Consider the following 8,175-nt stretch of genomic DNA (forward strand, 5'->3'; position numbering starts at 1 on the left):
AGAGGTAATCGCTTTAAAAGCCCTTTTGTGTAGTCGTACAACGAGTTAAATAGGAAAGCGGATTATATAATATAGGCATACGCAAAAGAAAATAAAGAACGAACTAGTTTATTGTCCGTCGTGGGCAAATTAACGGTTCTGCTTTGATAAACTATGCAAGTCGTCCTACTTGTCCTGAATGTCTGCGTGGCGCACTTTAGGGAAATCTTTTAGAGAAGGCAATTGATAGAGGCATTATTAGAACAATAATAACCACTTAAAGCATTGGTAGAAACAAGAAGATTGATCTTCGGGTTCGAACGACCCGGTTTGGTGGCACCCGGTTGGCACTATTTGGTGTTAGAAATTGGCTTCGATAACGATTACGGCAGCCTAGCACCATGTGAAACGTCTTTGAATTTCCAGTCATTTGCCCTGACGACAGTTCCTGTTGCTTCTGTTCAAACAATAGTTAATAGAACTTGGCAGATCTACGTCTGATCTGTGTAAAAAGGCTTGTCCATACCTCAGCTGTAAGTGACCTATGCAGTCGACTGGACCAACGAAGACAGACATTATCATGTGCTTCAAGCTTGGCGTTACGCGTACTATTGGACGAATTATCATTGTCTCCGTAACCGGCGGATAATTCAAAAGCTGGTAGCATTAATTAAATACTTCAATCGCAGTCCGGAAACTTTACTGTAGTGGCAAGCTTTCAAGCTGCCGTAGGCGATTTTATTTTTTGAAGAGCAATTAGTTACTATGGCTACATCAGCCAGTGCTTTTAGGCGTGCCCATTTTTACACGGATCGCTGTAGAAGGTGTCTGTCCCATTTCGCTCCGTTTAAATTGTTCTCTTTATTCCAGCCGAGCGTGTTTCAATCATATGGATGCGAATCTATTATTTGCCATCAGTCGTCCCGGTGGTTATGATATATATCGTATAGAACAGCCGCGCATGGCTAGTGGTCGTGCTTGAAAGAGTTTGTTGTTATTCTTTACAAGCAAAGAAAAGTATATGGCTACCCTAAGGATGGCCTATTTTTTACTTACCATTGCCCACCTTACTGCGTCTCGTACGTACAATAAAGGCGGGTACTAGAGTTCGACGATCGTACTTTTTTTCCTTTCTAATATTATGCACTCCTCATGTGTCTCATTGGCGATCGCCCACTAATAGCCTGAATTTTTTATGTTGTCCTGCTCTTACGTTGCTTACATACGTCATGGCCGGATATCATGAATAGCTAACTATTACCATTCGGTCACGTTGGTTTGTAGATGATGGAAGACCCACATCCGGTCTGTGGAAAGGTGGCACGAGTTCGTCTATACATGTTCACCTGTCTGTCACAGAAACCAGAAGATATACTCAGGATCGAATTTATCTTCGAGTCTTCATGAAAGTTATAAGGAGCCAATAAACCAACTAACAACGTATCTTTCATATTATTTTAAGCCTATAACAATTATTCTCGTACATACTCAAGGTTAACAGGACGACGAGAGTGATGGACCGTTGAATGTCCCAACCGCAGTGTGAAGACATTCATACATGTTTGTTTGTTGCAAAGGCGCCAATAAGTCAAGTTTACCTGGCACCCCGGGACCTTTGCTAAGTGGCTTGTCCTACTCAGTGATTTTGGTAGGATTCCTATAAAAGTCTATTGTTGTAACAACATAATAAAATAACGATATCGTTTCCGCAAAGTCCCGAAACAGAGCGGCATCGTCGTCAGTAACAGCAGAAAAAGATAGCCCCGGGATTGTCTGTACGGAATCAAACCATACGAGGTAGGAAAACCGAAAGGGCACTGGGGTAAGGGGCTTCGGATGCTTATATAGCCAGACCAAATGTTGTTATTATGGTCAACTGACTATAATAATTTTCGTTAGGGGACTGTATTCATAAATGAAATATTATTTATCCACTAAACTCTTACTTGACCAAGCCGATGTCCTGTGTTTGTCAACGACTTCATTGACTGCCTAATCAAGCGTTCCTCCGTAAGCTACGCTAGTCGCTTTACTAATGCAAGGGTACCTCGTGCAAAATGGGCTGGGTACATCTAATAATAGTAGTGGATGCATTGGCGCAGTGAACACGTAGCTGAATTAACTTAGGAGGTGTATCTATATAATCTAGGTGCCTCACATAAAACGGGCATCCTCACCTCGGTGCTTTATTCCAACATCCCAATGTTCAGTGCTCCGCATATACGGTCGATCTGTTTACCGTATAATATAACGGACACAGCAAACTCAGCAGTTGCACTCCGCAATTTCCGCGGCATCGAAAAGAATTAGGTACCAGCCTGTCTACCTACAATCCATCCATTCGTCCGCACGACGGTGAGAAGTGGTCAAAATATTGATGTTGATACTGCTTCGGGTGACTTTGCCTTGTCCGTATGAAAACGCTCCCGTCGACTGTCCATTCGAGTCCTTTGGCCGTTGGTCAGACAAGAGTTTTGCGAAAAGAATTACTACGACGCGCCTGTGTCGATTTGGTATTGTGTTTCGGTACCTTAGTGTGCAGCTTAAGCCACAGTAGAGCAGGTAAAAGGTGTTCAGCCGAAGATTCTCACTTTATGGTCGTGAAGCTCCCTAACACAATTTACCGTCAACGTTTATAATACAGGTAGTGTGGTTTTCTGTTCTTTCAATTGGCGAGTGGCGTTCTTCTGTATTCCTACTCGGTCGCGTTTTAAGTTAGTTTCCTCAACAAATTTAACTGAGCCAACGATGCTGTTGCGATCGGGGAGATAACATCAATATGCCGCTTTGTTCTCAAGGCATTGTCACCCAGGAGTCTATGATGTAATAATCATCCGTAACTTCTGCATGTATGGTTAAAATTAACTTCCCGTGGCAGTTCACGACAGGTGGAGTACTACCGCTACCTGCAGTCGATGAAGCTGGTATCGTAAGTATGTTGTTCGTTGACTCATCACATTACTTTCCGATACGGCATTCATATGGATAGCAGGAGTGGGTAGAATGAGGAAAGAAGAACTGCAAGTCGTATCAAATGAATTCCGCGCGGGTTTCATATTTTCGTTGCCCTTTATATACTTCATATAGCTTAGTAGTGCAATAGTTTGTAAAGACATTCATGACAATAAGTGGTTTCAATGACAACGATGAGTTCACTCCTAAAGATAGAATGGGCTTCACCAAACGGCCGATTTCAAATGCTCTTTTTTTACAAGGCCCAAAGAGTCGTTTCCCGAATTTTGTAGTTCGCGACTATATACGAGCCCGCCTTCCTAGCTCTCGGCGGTCATTGCCGTTGCTATGGTATTGTCTCGGATTTTGAGGTTTGGGCGACGCTGTATACGAGCCTCCCAGACAGTCAAGCTAACAGGGTCAGACAAAGTATTAGTACGGCTGCAATGAAGGGCATCAGTACGCTGGCGATCGACGTCACCACTTCAGTGTTTCATAAAGCTCTACGCGTATGCACGCACCCGTATATTGACTAGGTGACTGCTAGCGAGCTCGCCATTGCCAAAGATGTCTTCGGCCTTTGCACGCGAACGTCGCCTCGCTGACACAGGTTTCCGCTAGCTAATACACACCGGTGCCATGATCCTCACCCCGCCGTTCACGGGTGCTACTAACTGGAAACCCTTATTTTGTACTAGCTAACGAACCAAATCGACGGTTGTGGAGACGGTAGCTGCGCCGGTGGCAACAGTATTGAACAAGAGAGAGTGAAGGCAAGCAAGCGGTCGGCTCTCGCGACCATGCAGACACTGTGTGCGACGTGTAGTGTGCACGCCTTTACAGCGCCAAGCGGGACATGGTCAGCGTATAGTGTTATAGACAACGCTATGAACATGCTGGTGACTTAAAACGATGCTAACCGGCCCATCGTACTATACAATTGCGGCTGGACCCTTTGTCAGTACCGGGGCCCGATCCTGTCTATTTAGTCAGACCAGAAACGAAGGCGCCTGCACTATTGGGGCGTTGCGGGTTTCAGCTAAACCATTGTTACAAGCGGTAGCAAGCTAGCCCACATAGGGAGAATGAGTGCTTGTATAATAAAGGTTTTCTGTCACGACGGATGATTGTGGACTTGAGCTTATTTAATTTTAGTTGGCACTAGCTGAGCACACACGATGTAGCACTGCTAGTCCGTTCCGATTCAATCTTGTTAGGTTGTGGCCTTTACGATAACAAATACTGAAATCGTTGGCAAGGTTTATACCCCTTTGTTGCCTTGTTTACCACGCAGGCCTGTACATATGGCTGTAGGTAGCGGCGTAACTTGCTTTCGAGGCTATGGGACCCATATGTGTAAAATATATGTGCACGTATTCGTTCAGGCGAAAGCGCGTCCACAGCATAGCGCACGGACCTCTTCATCCATTTACTATGCAAGCCTCCTTTATGTTTTATAATAAAGACTAGAAAAATCCCGCCTAAAGTGATTTACATAAAGGCACTACTAAATGTATAGACTAGCCTTCAGCGATCTTAAAAATATCGAGAAAGCAAAATATTCGAGACTCACCTGTCATAGTCCATCGAAGTTGCTGAATTTGAAGACAACCATGATAAACTGATATTTGCCGGTATCATGTGCTGTATATATGCGGCTTAGGTAGAGCGTTAAGTGTCACCTTCGAATACATACTATTTATATAAAGAAGTGCATTATTCAGGGCGGTATTCGGTATTGCTTAAAGCAGACTACTGTTGAGATGTACCTCACTTCCTCAGTAGTTTCTACTAACCACTGGTTGGCTTAGCTGCTAAGCTGGTCGTATATATTGCATGATTTCGTGCATGGTAACATGTGATGCGCGTCTGATTGGCGCACATTTTGTTGTTTGTGTAGCTACTTAGGCGCCTACCTGGGCAAACTTAACTTGCTCTAAGTTGTGCACCACAATGGTTAATATAGCAATAATAAGATTTTCGAGAGTTTTTGACGGACTAAATGAATGAAGCGTTTGGCTTGAGTCATAGACTTCAATGGGTTATGTTCAGCGCACGTTCAATTGAAGATTTATTTGCACATTTTAACTTTATACTAAATTATAATTAGTTAATACATAATTAAATGCTCATTTGAATCTATGCGCTGTTTCTATAAAAGGTGATGATGTGTTGACGACGAGTTCAAGTTCTCGAGGTTCGTAATATCTTAAAAACGCATTGTTTAATTTTTACGCCAGAATCTCTATGCATATGCCAGACAAACAATGCACTGCGGACATTTACTTCGCTTATGAGTTGTCCTAATCCTATGCGGTCCGATTTCGGGAAACTCTTTGATAGAGGACGGGAATATGTGCACGTCTACAGTGCAACAATGATGGGATGCAAGACCAAGCCTTTAATAGTAATCTGTTTGTGAACGGTGTTGCAATATGTCGACCATTATTTAGCAGGTTTTCCCATTTTTATGAAAATCAACACTAGTTTAAAAGGTCATCTTTTCTTATACGTAGCGGCTTAGTAACTGCAATATGACAAGGGAAGGGTTTTTATATAGCTTAATGAACGGGTATATGGGCGTATTGGTTTGTAATATTGTACTAGCATAATTTTTCTATTTATTCTAGATGTGCTCGTATCGTAATGAAACATCATTTAGCAGTACAGAGGTCAGTCAATCGAACATCTTGGGGAATCAGGTCAGCGCTAGCGGTGTGTGCCTATAGGGAGCAAATAATTGCGTGTGCAGGACACGGAGACTGCAGCCGCAAACCTTTCCGGACAAGTACAACATCCTGCCGCCACAATCCTACACATGTAAAACTGTATGATAAACCTACATATATAGTACTGCGGACGATTTGCATCATACAATTTGAGTTCGTGACAGGTATGTCAGGAAGGGGGTGTTTTGGTCTTTCTATTTAGTGCTGTCGTTCGGTATTAGATCGAATCAGAGCTTAACCTGCTTGTGCGCATCGATCGTCAAGCGGTCCAAAAAAATTATACCTGTGATATTGTCGCACGAATCCCCATCAGAATATGAAAATGCGATAATATAGCGACTTGTGATATTGTTATTACTGGCCGCTTGTCTAACGAATATTTTGTCACACAAGTTAGACGAAGAACTTGAATAATGAAGGAATAAGGGTGGCGAATGATAATTAAGTTGTGAAACGTAGAAGTAGAGAAGCAGTTTTAGAGACTGGCTCAAGATTGCACTGACGTTATTCTACGATCGCCTGGAGGTCACAAAAGAAAACCTTATTTTGCAACATCGGGTTTATATGGACCAGATCTCGAGCGGTAGGTGTCTATCCTGCAGATAGTTTATAAGGAATGGCCTCTTCGCACACTACTAACGCACACCGTGTCAGTAGGAAAATGGGTAGCGTAACTGAACGACGTATTTAATCATTAAATAATAGTTATTTTAAATGGTCCAACTAAAACAAAAGCTTCTCGTTTCTTGATCTAATTATAAAAATGAACAATACTTTTTTTTAACGCATTTCCAATGCTTTCCTTTTAGTTGTTCAAATTGTGGCGTTGTTCTTAAGGGTCTGATTTTCATGTGTATATTGTTCTGAAAACCTCTCTGCTTTAAGCAAGTAGACGAAATATGTTTTGCAAAATGCGCTAAAAAGTACAATTTCAAAAAGACGTTATCCTTATATTAATCTACCTCAGCGAATATATACTAATTAATATCGATTTAGCGGTTATTTTTCTGTTCTAGATAAGTTCCAGACCGTCATGAACCCATGGAGCCCACATGCAGGTTGTTTTAAAAAAAAGCGTATTCTAACAATAGCTTCCTGTGCGTCGTTTAAGGAAACAGCGAGAAACCTCCAAAATTTGTTAGCAATAGTATCCTACCTAAACATTTCTACAATATTGAAAGCAGAGCGGCCCGTGACCAATGTTTAGAGAACGTAATATAACCATACGTCCTAGACGGTGCCTATATGGTACGATCGGTACTTTTAAAATGCCCTAGGAGATAACGTTTCTTTTTTGTCCCGGACAACGTCTTCTACTATAATATACTACACTAATATAACCATGTGTCTATTTGTATTATAATTCGTTTGTTTTTCAACAGCATTCGTATATACAGTTTATTCTTATTACATCAGTCTGTTTTGTAGGGTGTTTATAATTTACCAATGATAAATAGGTATATTGTACGATTGCCAAAACACGCAGTCTGGCAATCAGTAGGATACACGTACGTTGTGCTGCTGGTGCGACGATATGGCTAATGCCGATGCCGTGAACAATACGGTAGTTCACATTGTGTCAATATGTGCACATAAATGTTCAATATACACATAAACATACTATGCAACGTACGTATACCATGACTTGTTACAATGCTGTTTGTTGCTTAGCAACAAAACCTTTTCGGGGACTCGATGTCTGGTTTCCAGAAAGGCAGCTCACTTTTCAAACGAACTAATAGTCAAGAAAATCAGTCGGCAAAGTAACCACTGCGCACGGAAAGGGACGAGTCAACAGAGGGGCAGTTACCCAAACTCCGAAGGCAATCAGTGACTGGGGCTTTGTCAGATCAAATATAGCCCCTGAGTGACACGGCTGTGCTTGTGTGTGTATTTGGGCGTGGGCGTTGCTACCGCGGGCTATGCCAGCTTTAGCACCTCTGAATTGCTCGGCCCATACACAATTCTGAAATTTCGATTTATCCTAGCTAAATAATTACTAGCCATCACGAGCGTTCTGAACTGCTAACGGATTGTATTCAATCAAAGTTCACTATACGCTTCATTTTCAACCGTATTCAAGTAAATCAAAAAACTATACAAGCTAGATTCAAAAGCTACCTATATCCAGTGTTTGACACCGCAACGACGGTACTATCGTGAAAAAGGGTCTACCATGTCCGATAGCTAATCGGTGCATGCGAAATTTTCCTCTATAAATACAGCCGCCTAGCATAGTCGTAACTTATTGATCGTGATTATCAGAAATATCCACTGTCGCCTCTAATCAGAGCTATAGCTGTTCAGTGACACTGGCTCACCAAGCCCGACCGTTACCACCAATACTTGTCGCTGGTTATGACAAACCGAAAACTAGTAACAATGGCAAAAAAAAGTAAACAGAGAATATGGGGAGGGTATTTGCTGGTTGAGTAGTTGACCGAAGCTGGCGGTTACCTAGAGTCAAAATGGTCATACGTCGCTTGCGGCACTTTTTACGGAATGTTGTCAACTG

This window comes from Varroa jacobsoni, unplaced genomic scaffold (assembly GCF_002532875.2).
Source record: "Varroa jacobsoni isolate VJ856 unplaced genomic scaffold, vjacob_1.0 scaffold_1377, whole genome shotgun sequence".
Taxonomy (NCBI): Eukaryota; Metazoa; Arthropoda; class Arachnida; order Mesostigmata; family Varroidae; genus Varroa; species Varroa jacobsoni.